Consider the following 27,393-nt stretch of genomic DNA (forward strand, 5'->3'; position numbering starts at 1 on the left):
CTATGTAGCTTGACGCAGCTCACGTAGAGCACTTTGAAATTCTTCATTATCGCGATCACACTCCAGGGCTTTCTCAAAGAATTCAATGGCTTCTGATTTCTTGTCATCAACCTGGTGTATTAGCCCCAATATACCAAAGGCTACACTGTCTCTTGAATATTTATTCATTCGATCTTCAGCAATTTGTTTCAATTTTGCACGGCATTTCTCGTTCTTCCAGGTGTTAACTTTGAGTTTTAAGTATTCCTTGAAATGATGAATGGCATTCAGCTGGGATCCCTTCTCATACAGGTGGTACTGTCGATAGTTCCAAAGTATTAATTGTTTATTCAAAAGGTTGTAATCTTTATTTCTAAGCAGGTTGGCGTAGATATCATTGACTTTGGAATATTTTCCACATTTTGCATGGAGTTCCGCCAAATCAAGTATTGCAAAAGTAAGCGAGGGTTTCTGATCAAACGCTGTTTGCAAATGGTACTTGCAAAGTTTAATCAATTTTCTGCTATCTTCACGAGCAAAGTATTGAGAAGATTTTCTCTGCAGTGCAATCAGCTTAGTTTGGTAACATAAGCCAATCTGGTGGTGAAGGAGTGCAGAAGATGATTTAACCTTCAGTGCCTTTTTCAATAGCTGTAAGGAATATTCAACAGATCCTTGTTTTCTTAAAGCTTTGGCTGCCTATTGAATTATATATGGATCATCAGGAGACTTCAGCATTACTTCTTCAAGTAATCCGTAACATTCGTCTGTTTGATTGAATTCCTGTAGTCTTAGAGTCAACATGATCTTGACAAAAGAGTCATTTGGGTTCAGTGCTAACGCGCGGTGTAACTGCTTCACTACCTTGCAGTGTTCAGGACGCTGTGGGTATCCAAAGGTTTCTTTAATTCGAAACAGAGAAGTTGCATAAGCTGCATTCCATTCAATGTCATCAGGATCCCCCTCCAGACCCTTCTCAATACTGTTGAGATACCGCGGCAAACGTGGGAGTCGAGACCAGAGCTATCGAAAACACAACTGCTTTATTCCAACCACATGACAAACAGGAACTAGAAAAGCCCGCGCATCCACTTAAATACTTCCCAGACAGGAAGTGCTCCCGGCAGCCTGTCCCTGCGGGAAACAAGTTGCTGGAGGAAAGGGCCCCCGGCTGGGGGCTTCTGCTTAGACTGTCTGTGCTGCCGTGAGCGGATTATGTCCAGTGGTGGCGTGTCGCCACAGAGCTCCCCCCAGAATCCGCTTAGGAGGAGTGGACGAGTCGTGACGGTGGTCTAATGGTTCTGCCGCAGCGGCTCTGAGTGGTCGCCGGTCTGGTTGGTTGGGTCGGGCGGTTCGCCGCCGGCTGTGCTGGCTTGCCGGGGGGACGGCCTCTAGTTGGAGGCTGGGCCATGGGGACCTGTTCCCCTGGTTCTGTGTGTGCTGGTTTGAGCCGGTCGATGGAGACTGTCTCGACCCTGTCGCCGAGTCGCAGCTTGAAGACCTTGTCCCCGGTTTGTAGTACCTCGTACGGACCGTCATACGGGGGTCGCAGGGGCCCGCGGTGTGCGTCGTGTCGCACGAAGACGAAGCGCGCCTGCTGTAAATTTGGCGGGACGTGAGGTGCGAGTTCGCCGTGTCGGTTGACCGGAAGTGGGGCGAACTGCTGAGCAGAAGAGAAAGAGTCGAGCCACTGCTGTTCGGCCGACCAAGGCTTGGTAGGCTCCGGAAGGAATTCGCCTGGGACGCGCAGCGGTTGTCCGTAGACTAACTCCGCTGCCGAGGACTGGAGGTCTTCCTTGACCGCGGTGCGTAGGCCGAGTAGCACCCACGGTAGGCGGTCAGTCCAGGTACTGTCCTGCAGGCCGGCGCAGAGTGAGGCCTTGAGTGACCTGTGGAAGCGTTCACAAAGTCCGTTGGCCTGCGGGTGGTACGCCGTGGTGTGGTGGAGCGTCAACCCGCGGTTGCGTGCTGTGGCCGTCCAGAGTTCGGAGGTGAACTGGGCGCCTCTGTCGGAGGTTATGTCGGCCGGTACGCCGAACCTCGCAACCCAGGTGTTAACGAACGCCCTGGCGATGTCGGCTGTGGTGGTGGAGGTCAGCAGCACTGCCTCAGGCCAGCGTGTGTAGCGGTCGACCATCGTGAGGAGATAAGTTTGGCCTTGCGATGGCGGCAGGGGACCGACGATGTCGACGTGTACGTGGTCGAAGTGGCGGCTGGGTACCTCGAAGTCTCCCAGGGGTGCTTTGGTGTGCAGCTGTACCTTAGCCCGTTGGCAGGCGAGGCAGGAGGTGGCCCAAGTCCGAACATCTCTGCTGAGGCCGCGCCAGACGAAGCGCTTGGAGAGGAGTTTGACGGATGCGCGGGAACCCGGGTGAGCGAGCCCGTGGAGTGCATCGAAGACGCGGCGGCGCCAGGTCTCAGGGACGACCGGCCTGGGTTGGCCGAGTGAGACGTCGCACGTGACTGCCGTGGCTTCGTGCCCGTGCGCGACCTTGGCTAGGCATAGCCCTGGCAGGCTGGTAGCCGCCGAGAGGAGGTCTGGGTCCGTGAGCTGGCCCGCTGCTAGTTGTGCGTATTCGACCGCGAGGTGATTCGCACAGACGGCGGGACGGGAAAGGCAGTCGGCGACCACGTTGTCTCTACCGGAGACGTGCTGAATGTCCGTAGTAAACTCGGAGACGGCCGCGAGCTGGCGTTGCTGCCTAGCGGACCAGGGTTCAGTGTGCTTGGCCATCGCGTATGTGAGTGGCTTGTGGTCCACATACGCGGTGAAGGGGCGGCCTTCCAGGAGGAACCTGAAATGGCGGACCGACAGGTGGAGTGCGAGAAGCTCGCGGTCGAAAGTGGAGTATTTGACCTCCGGGGGGCGCAGTTGGTGGCTGTAGCAGGCAAGTGGCTGCCACGCGCCATTGACCCACTGCTCGAACACGGCCCCGACCGCGTGGTCGGAGGCGTCGGTGGTGAGCGCGACCCGGGCATCGGCCCTCGGGTGCGCGAGCAGTGTGGCGTCAGCGAGCGCGTTTTTGGTGGCGTCGAAGGCGGCTGCCGTGTCAGTGGTCCAGGCTATGTCCATCTTGCCGGATTTTCCTCGGAGGGAGTCGTATAGGGGCTTCATGAGGGCTGCGGCTCTGGGGGTGAACCTGTTGTAGAAGTTCACCATCCCGAGGAACTCCTGGAGGCCCTTGATGGTTGTGGGGCGGGGGAATTGCTGGACGGCCTGCACCTTGTTGGGCAGGGGGACGGCCCCAGCAGGGGTGATGTGGTGACCGAGAAAATCGATCTCGGTTAGGCCGAATTGGCACTTCGCTGGGCTGAGGATGAGCCCGTGTTGGGCTAGGCGCCCGAACAGGATGCGAAGGTGTTCGAGGTGTTCCTGTTTGGAGGAGCTGGCCACGAAAATGTCGTCTAGATAGACGAATAGGAAGTTCAGGTCCCGGAGGACTGAGTCCATAAGGTGCTGGAAAGCCTGTGCTGCATTCTTGAGGCCGAAGGGCATCCTCAGGAACTCGAACAGGCCGAATGGGGTGATGACGGCCGTTTTGGGGATGTCCGCGGGGTGTACTGGGATTTGGTGGTAACCGCGCACCAGGTCGACTTTGGAAAAGACGGTTCGTCCGGCCAGTCGGGCCGAGAAGTCCTGGACGTGTGGCACCGGGTATCGATCGGGGGTGGTGGCGTCGTTGAGGCGGCGGTAGTCCCCGCAAGGGCGCCAGCCTCCGCCGGGCTTGGGGGCGATGTGGAGGGGCGAGGCCCAAGGGCTGCTGGAGCGGCGGATGATGCCGAGTTGTTCCATGTTGGTGAACTCGGCCCGCGCGATTTCCAGCTTGGCCGGGTTGAGTCTGCGGGCGTGGGCAGAAACTGGGGGGCCGGTGGTGGGGATATAGTGTTCCACACCGTGCTTGGCAGCTTTGGCCGAAAAGGTCGGGTTAGTGAGGGCGGGAAACTCAGCTAGGAGTGCCGAGTAGTCGTCCGTGGCTCTGGCGAGGCAGTAGGTCGTCAGGCCGGCCGAACGGGCCGGGGTAAAGGCGCCGGGGATGGGGGCCATAGTGTTGATGTCGACGAGGCGGTGCCTCGGAATGTCGACAAGGAGGCCGTGGGCATGTAGGAAGTCGGCGCCGATGAGTGGGCAGAGGACCTTGGCTGTGAGGAACTCCCAGCGGTAGTGGCGGCCCGCGAGGTCAAGCGTGACCATGCGGGTGCCATATGTGCGGATTTCAGAGCCGTTGGCTGCAGCCAGTGTGATACCCCGTGTGCCGCGTTGGATCTCGAGGGCGGAGGCGGGGGTGATGCTGTGCTGGGCCCCTGTGTCGCACAGAAATCGGCGGTTGGTTCTGTCGTCAGTGACGTACAGTAGGGGCTCCTTCTGCCCCGCGGCCATCGCGGGGGCCGGTGCGGGGGGGGATTTGAAGGAACACGGTGGCGTGCAGCGTTGAGCCCTAGCGCCAAAACGGGTGTGGTAGTAGCAGTGACCCGGAGTGGTAGGGCGGTCGGGCCTAGCGGCCCGGGAAGACCGCGTGGTCGTTGCTGTGAGGTCGGGCGCGACGTCGCGAGCGGCCTGTCCAGAGAGCAGCCGGTCGGCCTTTTCGGCTATATCATTCAGGTCCGTGGATTCAGACTCCACAATGACCGGGCGGATGCTGGCGGGGAGCTGCCGAATGAAAAGCGTGCGAAAAAGGGCGCCGGGATTTTTGTCGTCTGAGAGGGACAGCATGTGGGAAAGCAGGTCTGATGGTGAAGTGTCACCAAGGCCGGGGAGGTCCAGGAGTTGGCAGTGGCACTGGTAAGAGGATGTTTGAAATTTTTTAAGTAGCGCAGCCTTCAGATGTTCGTACTTGCCCTCCGTTGGTGGATTCTGCAGCGCTGCCCAAACCTTGGGGACTGTAGCGTAGGTGAGCGAGGCGACGAGGTAGTCGTACTTCGTGGCGTCGACTGTAATGCCTTTCAGCCGGAATCTGGACTCAGCTTGAATGAACCAGGCTTCGGCGAGGTTCTCCCAAAAGTCTGGTAATTTAACCGTGACTGCGTTTGTATCCGCCATGCTAGCTTAGGATTCGTCCTGAGCGTCGGGGTCACCAGTGTTGAGATACCGCGGCAAACGTGGGAGTCGAGACCAGAGCTATCGAAAACACAACTGCTTTATTTCAACCACATGACAAACAGGAACTAGAAAAGCCCGCGCATCCACTTAAATACTTCCCAGACAGGAAGTGCTCCCGGCAGCCTGTCCCTGCGGGAAACAAGTTGCTGGAGGAAAGGGCCCCCGGCTGGGGGCTTCTGCTTAGACTGTCTGTGCCGCCGTGAGTGGATTATGTCCAGTGGTGGCGTGTCGCCACAATACATTCATTTGCCTCTTCATAATATTTCCTGCCAAATTTCAACAGTGACCAACCCTTCTCCCCGTATACTTCAGGTATCAGTGCTGTATACTGAGAGCCATCAGTAAATTGTTGACAGATCCTCTCCAGCTTGTCGAGGTAGGATTGGGCCTCTGCCAGTTCTCCCATGTGATAATATACCCAGGCATAGTTTCCATAGGTGATGATGATCCATTTTTCAATTTCAAATTTGTGATTCTTCCTCAGAATCTCTTCAGCTTCCCATAAATTATTGAACGACTCCTCACAGTTGCCTCGCATACAGTTTACAAAAGCAAGTAGATTGTAAGCCATGGCTTGATATTTCACAATATCAGACTTTATTGTATAATTTAGTCGTTCCTGCAAATCATCCCACTCAACCTTTTCCACCTGCAGATTCCACGTGAAGTGACATTGTAGCTGAAGTAATTTCGCTTTCAGTGAGTTCCTCTCAATATCACTGTAAGAAATATGTTTAAATATTTATCAGTTTTTGACGTAATAAAACTCACTACGCACTTGGTTTGAGTATAAAGCAAGGCTTTAATCAACTTGTTTCAGAACATGGAGGTCTAGTTGTACTTCACCAGTTCCTGTCTTACAAAATGTCCCTGGAAAGCTGGGCCCATGCCCGAGTACTTATACTCCTTGGACGGCGCCACCAGCTGGCCGTCCAGCTTTATTTCATGAGTAGTTTCTTTATGACGATGAGATTTATAACAGTTTTGTTACACATTCAGATAGGAATAGTGATGGGGAAATGATTGCACTCTGGCCAACCTAGGAACAAAGGAATAAGCAGCTCCAAAAAAGCTGACAACTCAAATTACAACCAGAAGCTCAAACACATGAACAAATGAAAACAACAGACAGGAAAAGACCAGCTGGACCATAGAGCCTGTCCCATACCATCATGTTGCACTTTAACAACACAACCCCATTGCCCCTCCCCACCAGCCAGCCTCGCAGCCCCCCTGAAAATAGGCACAAGAGGGTCCCAGCAAAGATTGTCAAAGGCTCAGGCCGCTGATACTAGGGAACTTGCAGCCAGCAGGAATCCAGAGTCGGATCCTGGGATCTTTCTGATTACATGGCTGAGCTACTCACTGCTTTAACCAGATGAGCCATTGGGAAAACCAAACTCATTCAATTGAACAAGGACCTGTGTCAGCTGTGGCTCAGTGGTAGCTCTGTCACTTCTGAGTCCGACAGTTGTGGACTTAAGTCCCACTCCAGAAACTTGGGGCTTGATTTTGTCAATGGGGAGCTTTTGGAGGCGGGACTCCCACTTTTTGAGTTGTATTCCCGCTTCAATCGACTTGTGGCCAACCCATGCTATTTTCCCTTGATTGACCTTGTTAAGCCCGCCCAGCGGGCTTAGCAGGCCAAATAAGGGACACCTGGTTACTGGTGACATCCGCGATTGACATTTCATCTGTCAAGAGCTTTTGACAGATGAAAAATCAGCATTTGACAGCTCTGTGAAGCTGTCAAACACTGACAATCTGTCTTCTAACTTGAGTCCTTCTACTGAGACTCAGTTAGAGATCTCTCCAGACCAGAAAGCAGAGGCTGCAGCTTTTGACAGTTCAGCGGCCATTCTGCTTTCTGTGCCGGTGAGCTGAGGGACTCCCGAGAACTGAAGGAAGGAAGCCTGCAGGAGAAAGTTAAGGCAAGTAAAACTTATTTAAAAACTTTACACTCACCTCACACACTTACCTCTGCACACAGGCACCCATCACTCACCTGCACAACGGACATCTTGACCCCTCCAACCCCTGCAGACCGACGGTCCGCCTCGATAACTTGGCATGGTTCGGAGCCGTCGGACAGCCTACACTTCAGGGCTAAAAATAGGGATTAGGCAAAAAGCTGCCTATTAACTACCTGTTAACAGGCAATTAATTGGCACTAATCCCCTTCCCACCTCGGGGAGGCGGCTCCCAGCACAGGTCGGGTACCCGCCTCCTGGGACATTGGCACGCAGGCGGGTTGGGGGCGGGATGGGTTCCTGCCCCCCCGATTCTGCAATTTTCCCACCACTCCCGCCCCCAAATCCACCTCCTCAGGGCTTGGAAAATCGAGCCCTTGAGCTCAAAATCCAAGCTGCCTCTTCAGCACTGTACTGAGGCAGTCCTGCACTGGCAGAGGTGAATTCTTTTGGATGATATTTTAAACTCTCAGGTGAACATGAAAGATCCCATCACAATATTTCACAGAATCATAGAAGTATAGAATGACACAGCGCAGAAGAAGGCCACTCAGCCCAATGTGCTTGTGCCGGCTCTTTGAAAGAGCTGTCCGACTCGTCCCACTCTTCTGCTCCTTCCCCACAGACCCTGGAAATTTTTCCCCTTCAAGTATTTATCCAATTCCCTTTTGAAAGTTATTATTGAATCCACTTCCACCACCCTTTCAGGCAGTGCATTCCAACTCACGGTTTAATTTTTTTCCCCCTCATATCACCTCTGGTTCTTTTGCCAATTTTGCTTTATTTGTTCCTGGGATGTGGGTGTCGCTGGCAAGGCCAGCCTTTATTGCTGATCACTAGTTGCCCTTGAGAAGGTGGTGGTGAGCTGCCTTCTTGAACTGCTGCAGTCCGTGTGGTGAAGATACTCCCACAGTGCTGCTAGGGAGGGAGTTCCAGGATTTTGACCCAGCGACGATGAAGGATCAGTGATATACTTCCAAGTCAGGATGATGTGTGACTTGGAGGGGAACTTGGAGGTGGTGGTGTTCCCATGCGCCTGCTGTCTTTGTCCTTTTAGATGGTAGAGGTCGCGGGTTTGGGAGGTGCTGCTGAAGAAGCCTTGGCGAATTGCTGCAGTGCATCTTGTAGATGGTACACACTGCAACCACGGTATGCTGGTGGTGGAGGAAGTGAATATTTAAGGTTTTTGATGGGATGCTAATCAAGCGGGCTGCTTTGTCCTGATGGTGTTGAGCTTCTTCAGTGTTGTTGGAGCTGCACTCATCCAGGCAAGTGAAGGGTATTCCATCACACTCCTTACTTGTGCCTTGTAGATGGTGGAACGGCTTTGGGGAGTCAGGAGGTGAGACACTCACTGCAGAATACTTAGCCTCTGACCTGCTCTTGTTGCCATAGTATTTATGTGGCTGGTCCAGTTAAGTTTCTGGTCAATGGTGACCCTCAGGATGTTGATGGTGGGGGATTCGGCGATGGTAATGCCATTGAATGTCAAGGGGTGGTGGTTAGACTCTCGCTTGTTTGAGATAGTCATTGCCTGGCACTTGTGTGTGACGCGAATGTTATCTGCCACTTATCAGCCCAAGCCTGAATGTCGTCTAGGTCTTGTTGCATGTGGGCATAGACTGCTTCATTATCTGAGGTGTCGTGAATAGCACTGAACACTATGCAGTCATCAGCGAACATTCCCATTTCTGACCTTATGTTGGAGGGAAGGTCATTGATGAAGCAGCTGAAGGTAATTGGGCCTAGGGCACTGCCCTGAGGAACTCCTGTAGCGATGTCCTGGGGCTGAGATGACTGACCTCCAACCACCACAACCATATTCTTTTGTGCTAGGTATGACTCCAGCCAGTGGAGAGTTCTCCCCCCGATTCCTATTGACTTCAGTTTTACTAGGACTCCTTGATGCCACACTTGGCCAAATGCGGCCTTGATTTCAAGGGCAGTCACTCTCACCTCACCTCTGGAATTCAGCTCCTTTGTTCATGTTTGGACCAAGGCTGTAATGAGATCTGGAGCCCAGTGGTCCAGAACCCAAACTGGGCATCAGTGAGCAGATTATTGATGAGTAAGTGTCGCTTGATAGCACTCTCGACGACACCTTCCATCACTTTGCTGATGATTGGGAGTAGACTGATGGGGCATTAATTGGCTGGATTGGAGTTGTCCTGTTTTTTGTGCCCAGGACATATCTGGGCAGTTTTCCACATTGTCGGATATATACCAGTGTTGTAGCTGTACTAGAACAGCATGGCTAGAGGCACGGCTAGTTGTAGAGCACAAGTCTTCAGCATGATAGCTGGGATGTTGTCGGGACCCATAGCCTTTGCTGTATCCAGTGTGCTCAGCCATTTCTTGATATCACGTGAAGTGAATCGAATTGGCTGAAGACTGGCTTCTATGATGGTTGGGACCTCAGGAGGAGGCCGATATGGATCATCCACTCTGCACTTCTGGCTGAAGATGGTTGCAAACGCTTCAGCCTTGTCTTTTACACTCACATGCTGGGCTCCATCATTGTGTATGGGGATATTTGTAAAAGTAACATCAAATGAAACACGGTGACATGAGTCTGTGTTACAACCAGTTGAGGTAACTAAGAAGATAATGGTGCCCCTGATTGAGCTGTTTTTAATTTACACTTTGGAAAGAGACACAAACAGAAGGCTTTGGTAAGAATGACATCAGTAGATGCATCTGCTCCACACCATTTTTTATGATAAGCTTTGAACACCTAAAGGTAGAGACACGAGTCTGTAATGGTACCAGCTGATCTGACTGTAAGAATAGCAAGGGTCAACAGAAAAATGACTAGAGATAATTAGCTTACATCAGCAGAAAACTTCAAAGGAAATACCACTGAGAAAGGGTATAAAAATTAGACTTTCAAATAGGAAGACAGATCCGCTTAAAGGGGCAAAGCGATTCTCGGCTTCAGAAGCAAGCTTTGTAAGTCTACAACTCTTTGAGTCTCGGGGATCAAAAAGGTACCGTATTTGATTTTGGTGGTATCCTGGAATAAGACTAAGAAATGTAACGAAGTTAAGATTTGAGAATAAGGATCTCTGATAATAAGATTGTAAAAGCTTGTTGTATTTGGAACTGTTAATTCTGTGATTGAATCACCAACTGTAAATTACATGTCGGTTCTTTATTAAACCTATATATTTTTAGAATTGTCTCACATAGTACTTCTGTATCAAACTCACGAACTCAATCTCTGTACACTCTTTGGTGAGGAGTTGCAGAATTCTGCAGGAGTTTTCTGGACCCTCATAATATCCGGAAGGTTACAGTATAGCTAAACTTATTAAAAATGCTTTCTGGAGGACTGTAACATCTTCAGGTTGTTCCTTTCCTTTAGGGAGAGGTAGTCCGGACCTTTAGACCCAATTAAGCGTCTTTAGGATTCGGCTACCTCTAACTTTAGTTGAAGGTGAACGTCTGGGGAATACGCCTGATCCGGGGTAGCCCTAAAAGGGTTAGGACTAGTAATTATCCCTTCAAGATGTTAAACCGAGGCACTGTCTGCTCTCACAGATGGACGTAAAAGATCCCATGGCACTATTTTGATGAAGAGCAGGGTTGTTATCCCGAGTCTCCTGGCCAATATTTCTCCCTCAACCAACATAACCAAAAAAACAGATCATCTGGTCATTATCACATTGCTGTTAGTGGGAGCTTGCAGTGTGCAAATTGGCTACTGCATTTCCCACATTACAACAGTGACTCCACTTCAAAAGTACTTAATTGGCTGTAAAGCGCTTTGAGACATTCGTGAAAGGGGCTATATAAATGCAAGTCTTTCTTTCTTTCATGGGTCCAGAGTCAATGTTGAGGATTCCCAGGGCCACTCCTTCCCGACTGTATACCACTGTGCCGCTACCCCTGGTGGGTCTCTCCTGCCGGTGGGACAGGACATATCCAGGGATGGTGATGGAGGAGTTTGGGACATTGGCTGAAAGGTATTATTCTATGAGTATGATTATGTTGCTTGACTAGTCTGTGGGACAGGTCCTTAAAACCTTTAAACTGTTTCCTCTGGTTACCGACCCTTCTCTAAGCTCTCTCTGTTCCTGCACCCCATTTAAAATTGTACCATTTAGTTTATATTGCCTCTCCTCATTTTTCGTACCAAAATTAATCACACTTCTCTGTGTTAAATTTCATCTGCCATGTGCCTGCCCATTTCAACAATCTGTCTGTGTCCTCTTCAAGTCTGTTACTATCCTCCTGACTCTTGACTACATTTCTGAGTTTCGTGTCATCTGTAAACTTTGAAATTATGCCCTGTATTCCCAAATCCAGGTCATATATATATATCAAAAAGAGCAGTGGTCCTAATACCGACCCCTGGGCAACACCACTGTACACTTCACACCAGTCTGAAAAATAACCGTTCACTACAACTCTCCACTTTCTGTCCCTTAGCTAATGTCGTATCCATGCAGCCCTTTAATCACATGGGCTTCAATTTTGCTAACAAGTCTATTATGTGGTACTCTATCAAATGCCTGTACTTGCCAGGTTTATCCATCTTCCCTTTTTTAAACATGGGTGTAACATTTGCAATGCTTCAGTCCTCTGGCACCACTCCCATATCTAAGAAGGATTGCACCTGCTTTTTAAAAGTGTAAGGGGGAGAAATTCGGTTGTTAGCGCCACCGATTAACGCCTAAAGAGGCCGACAAGTGGGGCGCTAGCCAATTTCCGGGTGGGCGCAAGGCACCTAGCGCCTCGCCCCATATTGAGCATGCATTTAGCGCCGGCGCTAAATCTTAGTGCCCGCTCATGGGCGCAGGCTGAGTGTGACGTCATTTGAGTGTGCAACGCCTTTTGGATGCCCCGGACCGGAAATTCGGTGGCGCCGCTCCCCTCCGTAGCGCCTGGCGCTAATAGTGACAGCTTACCTGGACCTTACCAAGTCGCTCTCGGGCTGGAGGAGCGTTATTTAAAGGGGACTGGTGTGGTTTAAAAGCGGCAGCCATTTTTGGAGCACAACTTCCTCGAGAGCTACAAACAGTTGCTGAGCTGCACACTGAGAGCCATTTGACCACCGAGCCAGCGCAGGCAGATGATCTTCAGCCTTCTGACCATCACCTTGCTGTTGGTGAGCCTTGACAATGGGGAACCTTCCTGTGGGCAATTATTATGGGGGCTGCATTGGAGGGGAACGTCCTGCTGCTAAATCATCTGGAAAGGGCACTGAGACGCTGGGAGAGGGGGGCAGGCATTGCCAGACGGAGGAGGGCCAACAGACATCGCCACAGCAGACCTTACGCTGGCAGGGTTTTCCGACAGCAGTTTTCCTACATGAACATGCCGGAGGAGCAGTGTGTCAGAAGGCTGCGATTTAGAAAGGAGGTGGTGACTGAGCTGTGCCAGCTGCTTCAGCCAGATCTGCAGCCTCAGATAAGGTGCAGGACATCTCTGTTGGTGGCTGAGAAGATGTCTGCTGGCCTGAACTTCTACGCGAGCGGCTCTTCTCAGGCTGCGCGTCAGAGGCTGATCAGATGTAGCTTCTAGGCCCCTCTCATGGAATGCTTGCTGCCATTCCAAGAAGAGGAATGGAGCCGGTCTGATACCCCCAAGCCTGTGAAGGGCAAAATGCATGTAAATAGCAGGCATAGCCATTGTAAATGAAGAAAGTGTTTCATTACACAAAATGTGGTTCCTTCAAACATGAGAAAGCTATGGCAACAGAAAGCAAAAGTAATACACTGACACATAACTGACTCTCACACCCGGGAGACTGTCCAAAACATAAATCACAATACGACCATCTTCCTTGGCCTTGATTGCACTGCGCCAACCAAAGCATCCAATGCCCCATCAGTGAGGCGTTCCGCCCTCTGCCTCACCCTTTCCATGTCTTGCTAGGCTGGTGCACCACAGGTAGGCTCCCACCGCTTTGAAGGCCTACAAGGCAGTGAGTGTGTCTGGTGATGCCAATTGCCCTGCCCCTTTAAGAGCTGGCCGGCGCCACTGTGTCTCAGGGAAAGTGATTATTGAAAGCATCTTTGCTGCGCCCCGCCGCCGCGAAATTGGGTTGCGCCGCCAGGTTAGCGCCTTAAGAGCAGCGTGCAGCACCTGATTTAGCGCCGCAATCACCTTTAGGGGCGCTGCAACCCAATATCGCGCTAGGTGGTGCTAAATTGCGCCTGGCACTAAACTTTGCGCATCGCCGGGACTAGCGCCCCAAACGCGGCTATACCGAATTTCTAGGCCTAACTGTTAGAGACTTACCCTCCTGGAGAAACTTGGAAAAAAACGTAAGTTCCAGGCGCACGCCCTGCCTCTCCGGCATACGCGTTTGACCCCTGAACCCCTTCCTTTAAGGGAACGGAATTTCCAGCTTCCGGTGCATGCACGAAACCGACACTTTCGTTGGGCCTACGGGTGAGTACCCAGTGCGTACTCACCCGTGGAGACCTGAATTTCTGGGCCAATAAGTTGGCCTCAACTGCCTTCTGTGGTAGAGAATTCCACTGGTTCACCACTCTCTGGGTGTAGAAATTCCTCCTCATCTCAGTCCTAAATGGCTTACCCCTTATTCTTAGACTGTGACCACTGGTTCTGGACTCCCCGGCCATCGGGAACATCCTTCCTGCATCTAGTCTGTCTAGTCCTGTTAGAATTTTATAAGTTTCAATGAGTTTGAGGGCAGAGCCTCCGCAATTTCCAATATTACTTCTCTCAGCAACTTAGGAGGCATCCCATCTGGGCCGGGTGACTTTTCTACTTTGAGTGCTGCCTACCTTTTAAGTACCTCCTCTTTATCTGTTTTTATCCTATCCAATTTCTCTATTACCTCCTTCTTTACTGTCACATTGGCAGCATCCTCTTCTTTAATGAAGACAAATGCAAAGTACTCGTTCAATACCTCATCCTCCACATGAAGATCTCATTTTTGATCCTTAATGGGCCCACCCTTCGTTTGACTCCCCTTTTAATATTTATACATTATTAAAAGACCAATGAACACTAGAACCCTCCATTCCCCGTTACCCCACCTACATTATTACCCCTATTCCCCATTACCCCCCCTTCATTACCCCCCATTCCCTGTTACCTCTCCCTACATTGTCCCCCATTCCCCGCTGCCAAACCCCTGCATTTGCTCCCTTCACTTTCCTGTCAGAGCTGCTGTTGTAGAGAAAGTGGGAAATGGTGAGAGAAAAAGTGAGAGGGAAGGGGGAGGAATAGATTGGCATTATCGTGCTTTATTGCCAATGAGTATTGCAGGGCGATTCAGCGCAGGTTCCTTGATCTCGCTGGGAGACCCTCTCCTTCTCAGCTGCTGTCCTTCTCCAGGCTGCTCTCGGGTCTCTAGTCATCTCTACGCTGCTCTCTTGAGTTTCTCCCTTGAACTCGTCTCCTCTCCAAACAGCTTTCGGGGCTTTCTTGCCTCTCTTTACCTTCCTGCATGCACTGCCACCTCCCCCAGTCTCCCCATGTTCCGTGTGACTGTGATAATGTTCAGATTATCTGTTTAAGTGATGTTGGTTAATAGATACAAAGAATTACATTGAGTCTACAGCACAGAAACAGGCCATTCAGCCCAACTGGCCTGTGCTGCTGTTTATGCTCCACACGAGCCTCCTCCCATTCCATTTCATCAAACCCTATCAGCCTATCCTTCTATTCCTTTCTCCCTCATCTGTTTATTTCACTTCCCCTTAAATGTATCTATGGTACTCACCTCAACTACTCCTTGTGGTAGAGACTTCTACATTCTACAGGTTTCTCCTGAATCCCCTATTGGATTTACTGGTCACTATCTTATATTGATGGCCCTAGTTTTGGTCTCCCCAACAAGTGGATACATATTCTCCTGTTTACCCTGTCAAACTCTTTCATAATCTTAAAGACCTCGAGCAGGTCACCCAACAGCTTTCTTGTTTCTAGAGAAAAGAGATCTACAGGTAAAACTTGGGTAGCGCCCCCTTTGGAGATTAAAGGGGAGGGGCCTGGCGCATCGCGTCCCAGCGTCCAGCTGTGCCACCAGGGTTCGGGAGTGCCAGCAAACAGCACACAAGAGTACTGCCGGGCTCACAGAGAGCAGCCGAAACCCCGTGTGGGGGCTTCACAGGGGCCGGGGACAGCAATGGGGGCAGGTGTTGGAAGGCGGCCAGCAACAAAAATGGCCGCTCGCCACCTCCCCTTTAACTAACGCTGCCCTGGCCGCAGGTAGGCCCCACTGACCCTGGTGGACATAGCGTCCGGCGGTAAGTCAGGGGGCGCCACCCAATATTACAGCTGGGGCATGAGCGGGGCGCTGCGCACGGCGATGACATCATCGGCGGTGGTGCAGCGCTAACGGTTAGTGCCGCCGCTAACCTCCTGCTAAATTTCGCTTGGTTGAATTTCAAAATTGGTGACATGTATGAACAGAAATGGGGTAATCTTTAATCCCCCAACAAAATATGAGCCAGTTCTGTGGATCAAAGTGTTTGGGTTGACCCAAATAATAAATAAGTCGCCAATGTTTCTGCTGAGTGTAAAACCAGCTCATGAGGCTTAAAAATTAACAATAACATTCTCAAAATGAAGGACAACTTAAGACAAGCTGAAGCAAACTTGGCTCAGTGGGTAGCACTGTCGCCTCTGAGTCAGAAGGTTGTGGATTCAAATCCCACTCCAGAGACTTGAGCACTTATTCTAGACTGACAGTTTAGTGCAGTACTGAGGGAGTGCTGCACTGTCGGAGGTGCCATCTTTCAGATGAGACATTAAACCGAGGCCCCACCTGCCCTCTCAGGTGGGCAACTCAAAACAGCTGGAAAAGAATCTGGAAAGGGAGGGGGCGGATGCTGTTGTTGTCCTCCATCTCAGGATTATTAACCAAACCATGTGCAAATTGGCATCAAGACAAACAGATTAGGAAAGTCAACACGTGGCTAAAGGAGTGGTGTGGGAAGTAGGGCTTCCATTTCTTGTGACACTGGCACCAGTACTGGGACAGGCAGACGCTGTACCATTGGGACGGGCTGCACCTGAACTGGGCTGGGACCATGGTCCTTGCGGAAAGGATAACGAGGGCTTTAAATAAGACTTTAAGCTAATAACATGGAGGAAGACGTGGGGGGTGCGGGGAGGGAACTGCTAGAAATTACAGAAATCTAACAATAAAAGAACCAGGGAAAGAAAGTAAAGGACAAACTAATGGAAGGAACAAAGTTAACACGAATGGCCAGTGATCAGATCAAGACATAGAGCATAAAGGTAAAATAACTACTAAAAACAAAGAGAGAGGAATAATAAATGAAAACAATTTAAATTGTTTGTACAGCAATGTACGTAGTATTCAAAACAAAATGGATGAACTGGAGGCAATAATTGTAGAGAGGACCCGGATATAGTCGGGATGACTGAAACATGGCTACATAGAGAACAGGATTGGCAACTAAATATTCCAGGATACAACACATTCATGAAGGAAAGGGAAGGAATGAGGGGAGGTGGAGTAGCTGTAGTAGTTAATGAAAACATAATGGCAGTAGAAATAAAGGATGGAACTAGTTTAGGGCCTAGGATGTGACTAGCATGATAGATACAGAATGCAAATGGATTGAGTTAAAAGCTAAGTAGGGATCCATCACTCTAATAGGGGAATATTATAGACCACCAAATAGTGGAAGGGAATTTCAGATATAAATATGTAAGCAAATCTACAAGTTGAGTAGCAGGCATAGAATAATAATCACGGGGGATTTCAACTACCCTCAACAAAACTGGCAGGAAGAAGTAGCAAAAGGAGAAAAGGGAATTGAGTTTTTACCGTGTATACAGGACGTCTTTCTCACTCAGTACGTAAGAAGTCCAACAAGAAAAGAATCGCTGCTGTAATGGGTAATGAACCAAACCAGATAGGATTGAGAGTGACATAAGTAGGTCAAAGACTAAGGTAACTGATTGGAAAAGAGCAAATTATGAGGATATGAGGGTGGAACTAAAGAAGATAAATTGGGAAAAAATCTTGCAAAACAAAGAGACCGAAAAACAGTGGGAAATCGTTAAAGGGTAATCGATAGCGTTCAAGAGAAACATATTCCACTAAAAGTTAAAAACAAAAAAGCTAATTATGGGGCACCGTGGACGAATAACGAAAATTGATATTAAAGGAGAGGAGGACAAAAGGGAATATGAAGAACTTAGGAGAGAAGTTAAAATAACAATCAGTAAGGCAAAGAGGAATGGCAAAACAAACAGAAATATAAAAAGAGCTAATAAAGTGTTCTATAGAAACATATATAACAAAAGGGAAATTGAAGTAGTGATTGGTCCACTGAAGGATGAGCAAGATAAACTCACAGGTAATGACAGAAAAAGGCAGAAGTATTGAATAACTACTTCGCCTCAGTTTTACAAAAGAAGCTAACAAAATCGATACTTCACTAGAGGATGAGCTTAAAAAGAATATTAATACAGCTGGGATAGAATGGGAGAAAATAATTGACAAACTAGCTGAACTAAAAAATGATAAACCCCAGGTCCAGAAGTTATGCGACCACACAGACTCAAGGAAACTAGGGAGGAGATAGCAGAGGCACTAGTTTATATATTTCAAAGTTCCATAGACCAGGGGATAGTGCCAGAGGGCTGGCAGTTATGGTGTTCCAAAATACAAAAAGGGAAATAGAACAAAACCTTGGAACTTTCGACCAGTCAGCTTAATATCAGTGGTAGGAAAGACACTGGAATCTATACTAAAAGAAGTGATAGTAGAGCATCTAGAGACAGAAAATGTAATAAAAATAGTCAGCATGGATTCCAAAAGGCTAAGTCATGCCTAACTAACCTGATAGAATTCTGTGAAGAGGTAACAGAAAGAGTAGACAAGGGTAATGCAGCCGATGTCATATACCTGGATTTTCAAAAGGCCTTCATTAAGGTACCACACGGTAGGCTCATGATAAAGGTTAGGGCATGTGGAGTCAGAGGACAAATAGATGAATTAGTAGCAAATTGGTGAAAAAATAGAAAGCAAAGTGTAGGGGTAAAGGACAATTATTCAAATTGGAGGAAGGTAAAAGTGGTAAAGTGGCAGAGAGGTTTAGGGAGGGAATTACTGAGCTTTGGACCAAGGCAGCTGAAAGCACGGCCGCCAATTGTGGAGCAATTAAAGTCGGGGTTATAAAAGAGGCCAGAATTGGAGGAGCGCAGAGATCTCAGAGGGTTGTAGGGCTGGAGGAGTGTACAGAGATAGGGAGGGGCGAGGCCATGGAGGGATTTGAAAACAAGGATGAGAATTTTAAAATTGTGGTGTTGCCGGACTGGGAGCCAGAGTAGGTCAGAGAGCACAGGGGTGATGGGTGAACGGGACTTAGTGTGAGTTAGGATACGGGCAGCAGAGATTCGGATGAGCGAAAGTTTATGGAGGGTGAAGATGGAAGCCCGACCAGGACAGCACTGGATTACACAATTCTAGAGGTAACAAAGGCATGGATGAGGGTTCCAGCAGCAGATGAGCTGAGTCAGAGGCAGGGTTGGGTAATGTCACCAAGGTGGAAGTAAGCGGTCTTGGTGATGGAGCAGATATGTGGTGGGGAGCTCATCTCAGGGTCAAGTACAACACCAATGTTTGAATGCTCTGGTTCAGCCTCAGATAGTTGCTAGTGCGAAGGATAGCATCGGTGGCTAGGGAATGGAGTTTGTGGCGGAGACCGATGGTCTTCCCAATATTTAGTTGATGGAAATTTGTGCTTATCCAGTGCTGGATGTTGGACAAGCAGTGTGACCAATTAGAGACCGTGGAGGGGCCAAGTGAGGGTGGTGGTGAGGTAGAGCTGGGTGTCATCAGCGTACATGTGGAACCTTGGGCTATAGATTCGGTGACGCCCCACCAGCACGTTTGCGCCGGAAATTTAGCGCCCGCCGCCGAGCCAGTTGTGCCCGCCCCAAATTCACTTTCAGCGCCCCAAAGCGGAAGCGGGCGCTGGTACAGGGTGTGCCCGCCCCGCTTGGGGCGCTGAAAGTGAATTTCAGCGCTGCCGGTCCCGCTGCGCCACCCGATGCGGAGCGGCAGGCTGCTGTACTGCAGGCCTCCCCCTTCTCTTAAGGGGGAGGTGCCTGCAACGGCCGGAACCCCGTTGAAAGTGCCGGCAAAAGAGCCCGGCACAACGGCGAAGTGCCGGGCTCCACGGAAACCAGCCGGCAATGCCGCGGGGGGGGGGGATGGAGGAGGCCGGGGAAGGAGGTGCGGGCAGGTGGCCGCCGAAAAAGCGGCCGGCCGCACCTCCGCTTTAAATAGCGCCTCTAAGGCTGCAGCACGGCCAGGTTTTCAAAACGTTGTTAGCGGCCGCCAAGGAAGAGGCGGCCGCTACTGAAGATGGGGATCGGCGTGGTTTCGGGCGGTACCGGGGCGCTGCGCACACCGATGACGTCATCGGTGCCGGCGCAGCGCTACCGGCTTACGCCGATTTAAAGGCCCACCTAATTTCAGCGGCGACGCAACTTCCGGTGCAACCCACTCTTGCGCCCCTAAATGGGCGCAAACCCAAGGGAATTTCTAGGCCCTTATGTTTTATTTTGGGATGATGTTGCCGAGGGGCAGCATGTAAATATGAAATAGGAGGGGGCCAAGGATAGGTCGTTGGGGTACTCCAGAGGCAATGGTGCGAGAGTGGGAAGAGAAGCCACTGCAGGTGATTCTCTGGCTATGACTGGATAGATAAGAATGGAATGAGGCGAGTGCAGTCCCACATAGCTGGACTGCAGAGGAGAGGTGTTGGAGGAGGATGGAGTGTTCAACTGTGTCAAAGGCTGCAGACGGGTCGAGAAGGATGAGGAGGGGTAGTTTATCATGGTCACAGCCACATACGATGCAATTTGTGAATTTGATAAGGGCCATTTCAGTATTGTGGCCGTGGAGGAAATCTGATGGAAGCGGTCCAAACATGGAGTTGTGGGAAAGATGGGCATGGATTTGGGAGGTGACAGCTGTTCAAGGACTTTGGAGAGGAAAAGGAGGCTGGTATGCAAAGAGGGGACAAGGATTGGTTTTCTGAGGAGAGAGCTGATGACGGGAGAGTTGAAGGGGAGGAGGAAGTACCAGAGAGGGAACCGTTAACAATATCAGCTAATATGGGGGCCAGGAATGGAAGTTGGGAGATCATCAGTTTGGTGGGAATAGGGTGGAGAGAGCATGAGGTGGGTCTCATGGACAAGTTGAGCTCGATGGGAGCATGAGGGGAAAAAGGAGAGAAACTAGAGAAAGATCTAGGGGGTGATTTTATCAATGGGGACGTGATGGAGGCGGGAAAGCTGCTTGTCGGGTATTAGTCCCGCCTCTATTGATGTCCGGCCAACCCACGCTATTTTCCCTTGAGTGACCTTGTTTTGCCCGCCCAGCGGACTTAGCAGGCCAATTAAGGGAAAGCTGGTGACAGAGAATGTCAGCCTATGATGTTTCATCTGTCAAGATTTTTTGACAGATGAATTGTCATCGTTTGACAGCTCTGTGAAGCTGTCAAACACTGACAATCTGTCTTCTAAGTTGAGTCCTTTACTCAAGGCTCACTTAGAAAGCTTTCCTGAGCAGAAAGCAGAAGGCTGCTGCATTTAAGAATGCAGCGGTCATTCTTCTTTCTCTGCCGTGGAGATGAGGCAACTCCACAGCCGAAAGGGATGAAGCCTGGAGGAAGAAGCAAAGGTAAGTAATCTTATTAAAACACTTTAGACTCACTTCACACACTTACCTCTCCACACTTGCACTCATCACTCACCTGCACAGTGTACTTTTCGGCCCCTCCAACCCCTGCAGACCCACGGCTCGCCTTGCTGACCCTGGTGAGGTTCGAAGCCATTGGGAAGCCCACACTTTAGGGCTCAAAATAGGGATTAGTAAAAAAAACTGCCTGTTAACTACCTGTTAAGAAACAATTAATTGGCACTAATCCCCTTCCCGCTTTGAGGAGACAGGACCCGGCACGGGTCGGGTACCCACCTCATGGGAATATGGCACGGAGGCGGGTTGGGGGCAGGATGGGTGCCCACACCCAGATTCTGCCATTTTCCCAGCAGTCGGGCCTCCATACCCACCTCCCCAGGACTGGGAAAATTGCCCCTGTGAGTTCAGGGCTAGGACAAGGGGGAACCTTAGCGGAAATTTAGCCTGGTGGTCTGGGTGAAGAGAGGGAAGTGAGAGAGGCAGCTAAAAGGATGGTCTAAATCTTACTGATAAAGATGTCCATGAGCTCTTCATAGTTTTGTTGGAGGTGAGGGTAGAGGAGGCAGGGAATTGGGGTTTAAGAAGACTGTTTGTATTGGAGAATAGAAGGCAGGGGTTATCATGGCAGGATGATCCTGGGATAGTGAATAGTTTTGGCAGAGGAGAGCAGGGCCCAATAGTGCTTTATGTGGTCCAGTCAGATCAGGTGATGAATAGCTAAGCCAGTTGTCCGCTATAAATGCCTGGATGCTTTGGACTTAAGGGAGTGGCGATGAGGGCCATACCAGGGGGAATGACCAGGGTGAAAGAGAGCAATGATTTAAATGGGGACAAGGGCCTCAAAGGTGGAGGTGAGGGTGTGTTTGAGCAGATCAGTAGCTGCAGAAATGTCGTGGTGAATGGAGGGCCAAAGGCTAGACAGTTGGGAATTTGAAAGTGCAATTGTAAGTGACTTGGGGAGAATTAATTCCGGGGGGTTTGAGGGTTTGGGGGATGTGGGTGGAGAGTAATACAAGGAAGTGATCATAGATGGCCTTATCTTTGATTGACACGATGGAAGCAGTGAGGCCAAGCGAGATGACAAGGTTGAGGGGGTGGCCGTGAATATGGGTAGGGGAGTTTATATGGAGGGAGAGATTAAGGGAGGATAGGAGGACAGTGAAGAGAGCCTGATGGAGTTGAGATGAACTTGAAATCACCGTGAATGAGTTGTCGCTTGGTGTAGAGGCTGAGGGAGGAAAGCAGTGAAGATATCTCAGTGAAAAATTTGGCATGGTACTTGGGTGGGTGATAGAGAACGAAGATTTTAAATAATAGGCGAAAGGGTGGAACAAGGGGGGATGCTTGAGGGAGGAGAAGGTGCTGGAGGAGCAGGGTGAAAAAACCAAGGTGTAATTTGGTGCTAAGAACCACACTGTCACCACTGCGGTTTGGGCGTGTTAAGTGGTGGAATGTATAGCCAGGCGCGGAGGCTTCAGTTAAGGGGAAACTGTCATCACCCCTCAGCCGGTTTCTGTCAAGGCCATGATGTCGATGCAATCATCCACAATAATTTCGTGGATGGCAAGGGCCTTGTTCACAATTGAACAGACATTCTCGAGGGAAATGCAAAGAGGGGCGTTGATAGCTGATCCGCTGGCAGAGTCCACAGGTTCAGCCTTGGGAGGGGTGAGCGGGACGGGAAGGAGTTGGAAAGATGACCCCCCAGTGGTTGCGCTGGGCGGGTAGGTTGGCGAGAGAGCAGGATGAGGCAGTTGGGTTTGCTGCTCCTAAGAAGGGGGTAATGAGTGCCTTGAAAATGCCACAAGAGGCACAAAGAGAGCAATAGGCTTATCTAAGAGGGAGTCGAGCCTGGGACGGTGGCAGGAGAGTAGGAAGGTGGAGGAGTGCTGAAGGGTTGGGGTAGGGATTTGGGAGCACAGAGTATCCGAGAGGGGAAAAATGACAGGAGGGAGGGGTCTAGGAGGGGTCTTCTTCTTCTTATGTCCACGGACAGTCTATACATAGCCCAGCCAGAACTGGACACATTTTTGCGGCTTGCTGTTGGATTCGGCAAGATCTGCAATAGTGCAGGGTTCCTCTAACGATGGGCACTGCAGGAGATGTTGCATAGTCTGTGCCTCAGTTCCACATTCACAAGTTGTCGGCTGGTTGAATATCCCCATTTGCTTAGTGACAACTTTGAGCAACCTACACCGGTCCTAAGTCTGTTAAGGCACTTCCAGGTTGCCCAGTTGCAATTAGAAAAAAAAAGGGGGAGAAAAAAGGAGAAATAGAAGTGATGGGCTCAGGTCTGGAGCGGCAGCCAAAATGCGCACGTGAATGGACACAGGGAAACTCATTTACAGAGCCTTGGTTACATAGCAAGGTTAGGATTGATCTGTCCTGGTAATAAATGGGGAATAAAAAGGAGACAATAGGAGGGAGTCCAGAGTTAAATTCAGAGGTCCCGTGGTGGGATAAATTTGAGGTAGTTGGGTGGAGTCAGCTTGGAGCATCGACGAACTGATGTCCAGGTTCGGAGACAGGTGTGGAGGGTGAGTGAGTCTAGAAACTATTTGAAGGGTGGAGTGTCGGAGGATGCACTGCTGGAGGTATTTCCGTGGGAATGAAGAGCCAGGAGGTGTGTAGAATCGATCGCGGGCCAGAAATCAGTGGCGAGGCTGGAGCTCACCATAAGATCCAGAAGCTGTGGAAAAATGGACTACGGCCCGGGAGAGTGAATTATTGGCCAGGAACCACGCTGTAGTTGAAGCTGAAAAACCAGTAGGACAGCCAAGTAAGTGGTGAGGGGGGAGTCCTGGGGCAAGGGAGATTCAAGATTTCATTGTGGGGCCCTGAGGAGCAGTTCTGCCCCTCCTGTCCTGGTCCACAAGGAAACCAAATCATTTTTTTTGGCAAACTTACCTTTTGTGACTCTTCTGGCCCACAAATCAGGACAGGAAAGGAGTGGTAAGTACCACACTCCATTTTAATTGCCCCCCTGCCCGGTTTCCGCTAGGCGGCGGGGGAGGGATTTAAAATTGGGACCACAAAGTCAGTTAGAAAGGGAGAGCCGAGCTGGCAACTGACTTGCTGTGTATGTTATTTTATTTCTGGAAACAAACTCCTTGCTCAGTAGTCCAAATGCAAATTTAAATACAGAATAAATTTAAATGATCTTTACCTCATAATTCTGATTGGATGGAAAATTCAACAAATTCATTCTTCAACTTTCGCTCCAATGGTGTGTTGATCGAGCACAGTGCTCGGTGTGTTATCATTTCCAGATTATTTGTTTCCTGAATGTGAAACTAGAAACTGAACCTGTTAAATGCAACTAACCACCACTGTTTTACAATCTGCCTTCTCACCAGATGAGAATTTTAAAATTGAGGCGTTGCTGGACCAGGAGCCAATGTAGGTCAGTGAGCAAAGGGGTGATGGGTGAAGGGGACTTGGTGTGAGTTAGGGTACGGGCAGCAGAGTTTTGGATGAATTCAAGTTTCTGGAGGGTGACAGATGAGAGTCCGGCCAGGAGAGTGTTGGAATAGTCAAGGCGAGAGGTAACAAAGGCCTGGATGAGGGTTTCAGCAGCAGCTGAGCTGAGGCAGGAGTGGATTGGTGTGACGTTACCGAGGTGGAAGTAAGCAGACTTACAGATGGAGCGGGTATGTGGTCGGAAGCTCAGCTCAGTGCCAAATATGACAGCAAGGTTGCGAATGGACTGGTTCAGCCTCAGGGAGAGGGATGGAGTCGCTGGCTAGGGAACGGAATTTGTGTTGGAAACTCCCAATATTTAGTTGGAGGAAATTTCTGCTTATCCAGTACCGGATGTTGAACAAGCAGTGTGACCAATTGAAAACTGTGAAGGGGTCGAGAGAGGTGGTGGTGAGGTAGAGCTGGGTGTCATCAGCGTACATATGGAATCTGATGCTGTGCTTTGGGATGATGTCGGTGAGGGGCAGCATGTCAATGAGAAACGGAGGGGGCCAAGGATAGATCCTTGGGGGACTCCAGGGGTAATGCTGTGGGAGCGGGAAGAGAAATCATTGCAGGTGATTCTCTGACTATGACTGGATGGATAAGAATGGAAACAGGTGAGTGCAGTCCCTCCCAGCTGGATGACGGGGGAGAGGCGTTACAGGTGGATGTTGTGGTCAACCGTGTCAAAGGCTGTAGACAGATCGAGATCAACGAATAGGGATAGTTTACCACAGTCACAGTTACATAGGATGTCATTTGTGACTTTGATAAGGGCCGTTTCAATACTGTGGCTGGGGCGGAAAACTGATTGCAGGGATTCAAACATGGAGTGGCGGGAAAGATCGGCATGGATTTGGGAGGCGACAGCACATTCAAGGACTTTGGAGAGGAAAGGATTTTGGAGATGGGGCTGTGGTTTGCAAGGACAGAGGTGTTAGGGATCATTTTTTGAGGAGAGGGGTGATGACAACAGATTTGAAGGGGATGGGGACAGTACCTGAGGAGAGGGAACTTTTAACAATATCAGCTAATATGGGAGACAGGAAGGGAAGTTGGGTGGTCATCAATTTGGTGGAAATAGGGGTCGAGTGAGCAGGAGGTGCGCCTCATGGACAAGGTGAGCTTAGAGATGGCATGAGGGGAGATTGGAGAGAAACTAGAGAAAGATACAAGTTCAGGGCTAGGACAGGGGGAAACCATAGGTGAAGTTTGTCCCGGTGGGCTAGGTGAAGGGACGGAAGCGGCAGATGCCGCTGAACGGATGGTCTCAATGTTCGTGACAAAGAAGTTCATGACCTTCTTATACTTGTTATTGGAGATGAGGGTGGAATGGGCAGGGAGAAGGATTTAAGAAGACTGTTTGTCATGGAGAATAGAAGCCAGGGGTTATCATTGCAGGATGATCCTGGGATAGTGAGCAGCTTTGACCGAGGAGAGCAGGGCCCGATAGTGCTTTATGTGGTCCAGTCAGATCTGGTGATGAATAGCTAAACCATTTGTCCACCATAAAATTCAAGTCTGCATCCCTTGGACTTAAAGTAACGGCGATGAGGGCCATACCAGGGAGATTAATTAGGGTGAAAGAGAGTAATGGTTTAAATGGGGACAAGGGCATCAAAGGTGGAGGTGAGGGTGTGATTGTGCAGATCAGTAGCTGCAGAAATGTCGTGGTGAATGGAGGCTAGGCAGTTGGGAATTTGAAAATGCAGTTGTAAGTGAGTTGAAGAGAGTTTTTTCCAGGGCTGGACACAGAAGGAAGTGGAGTTGGGAGGGGAAAGGGGGAAGTGGGTGGTGAGCAATTCAAGGAAGAGATCACAGTTGGCCTTATCTGCGATTGACATGGTGGGAGTAGCGAGGCCAGGTGAAGTGGCAAGGTCGAGGGGGTGGCCATGAATATGGGTCAGGGAGTTTAAATGGAGGGAGAGATTAAGGGAGGATAGGGGGTCAGTGAACTCAGAGGAGAGAGAATGCTGAGTTGAGATGGAGGTTGAAATCACCGAGGATGAGAAGCCAGTCGGTGTAGTGACTAAGGCAGGAAAGCAATGCAGAAATCTTGCTGGGAAATTTGGCTTGATATTTGGCTGGGCATTAACAAACGAGGATTTTAAATGAGATGCGAGAGTGTTAGAACAAGGTGAGATGTTCAAAGGAGGAGAAGGTGCCAGAGGAGCATGGAGACAGACTATGGTGTAATTTGGTGATAAGCCACACCACCACAGCCGTTTGGGTGAAGCCAGTGGTGAAAGGTATAGCCTGGCGGGGAAGATTCATTTAGGGGGAAGAGGCCTTCATCCCTCAGTCTGGTTTCCATCAAGGCCATGATGTCGACATCTAAATGCTGAGATGTACCACAACCGCAAAGGTTATCACTCGCTGAATGTGCAGTTGGTGTGTGACCTTGCTCAGCACATCATGATGCTGAATGCCCGGTATCCTGGCAACAGTCATGATGCTTTTATTCTGCAGCAGTTCGCTGTTCCCTCAGTCTTTGAGCCACAGAGGTGCCTATCGGGTGACAAGGGCTATCCACTGACCACCTGGCTCATGAGTGCACTTCGCAACCCAACCAGAGCATGCATACAATGAGAGCCAAGCTGCCACATGGAATCTGATAGAGCAGACCATTAGCATCCTTAAACAATGCACATGGATGTTGACAAAATGGTATGTTGTTAAGTTTCCGTTGTTTAGCAGAATTACATAAAAATTATTACTTTGAACCACTTTCCTGTGTTGCTCATTCTTGGTTGCTAGGTGGCAACTCCCCTATTCAGTTGCTTGTTGATGAATGGGAAGACATGAATTGACAGAGAGCAATGCAGGGTGTGCAATGGGTGCAGGGTTGGTCATAGGACTGTTTTGTCTCAGTGGCATTGGGCGGGGAGAGTGGCAATTGGATATGATTGTTGCATCAGTCCAGTGGTGGCAACTAATCTGTAGCCTCTTCTTCTAGGAGAGAACTGAACCCTAGAGCTGTAAGGGAATCCCTATCATCACGGGCAGCAATGTGAACAGCTGGTGATGCTTTGGGGTTGCCATCTTAACCCTCCTTCTCCTCTCTCGCCTTCCTCTTCCTCCTCCTCAGATTTATCTGCAGATGATATGTGCTCAGCACTTTGTTTCTCCTGCACCTCCACGATCATTCTGGAGACCCTGTTTGGTGAGTACTGAAAGCCGCCTCCAGATCTGTCCAGGCACCTGAAGCGCAT

At 49.9% G+C, this 27,393-nt stretch overlaps 1 pseudogene; it reads right to left on the reverse strand.

The window, feature by feature from the left end:
* On the reverse strand, window positions 1-27,393 carry LOC147081788 (interferon-induced protein with tetratricopeptide repeats 5-like; annotated as a pseudogene).

This window comes from Somniosus microcephalus, unplaced genomic scaffold (genome assembly GCF_052327205.1).
Source record: "Somniosus microcephalus isolate GS21.2 unplaced genomic scaffold, FLI_Smic_1.0 scaffold373, whole genome shotgun sequence".
NCBI classification, from domain to species: domain Eukaryota; kingdom Metazoa; phylum Chordata; class Chondrichthyes; order Squaliformes; family Somniosidae; genus Somniosus; species Somniosus microcephalus.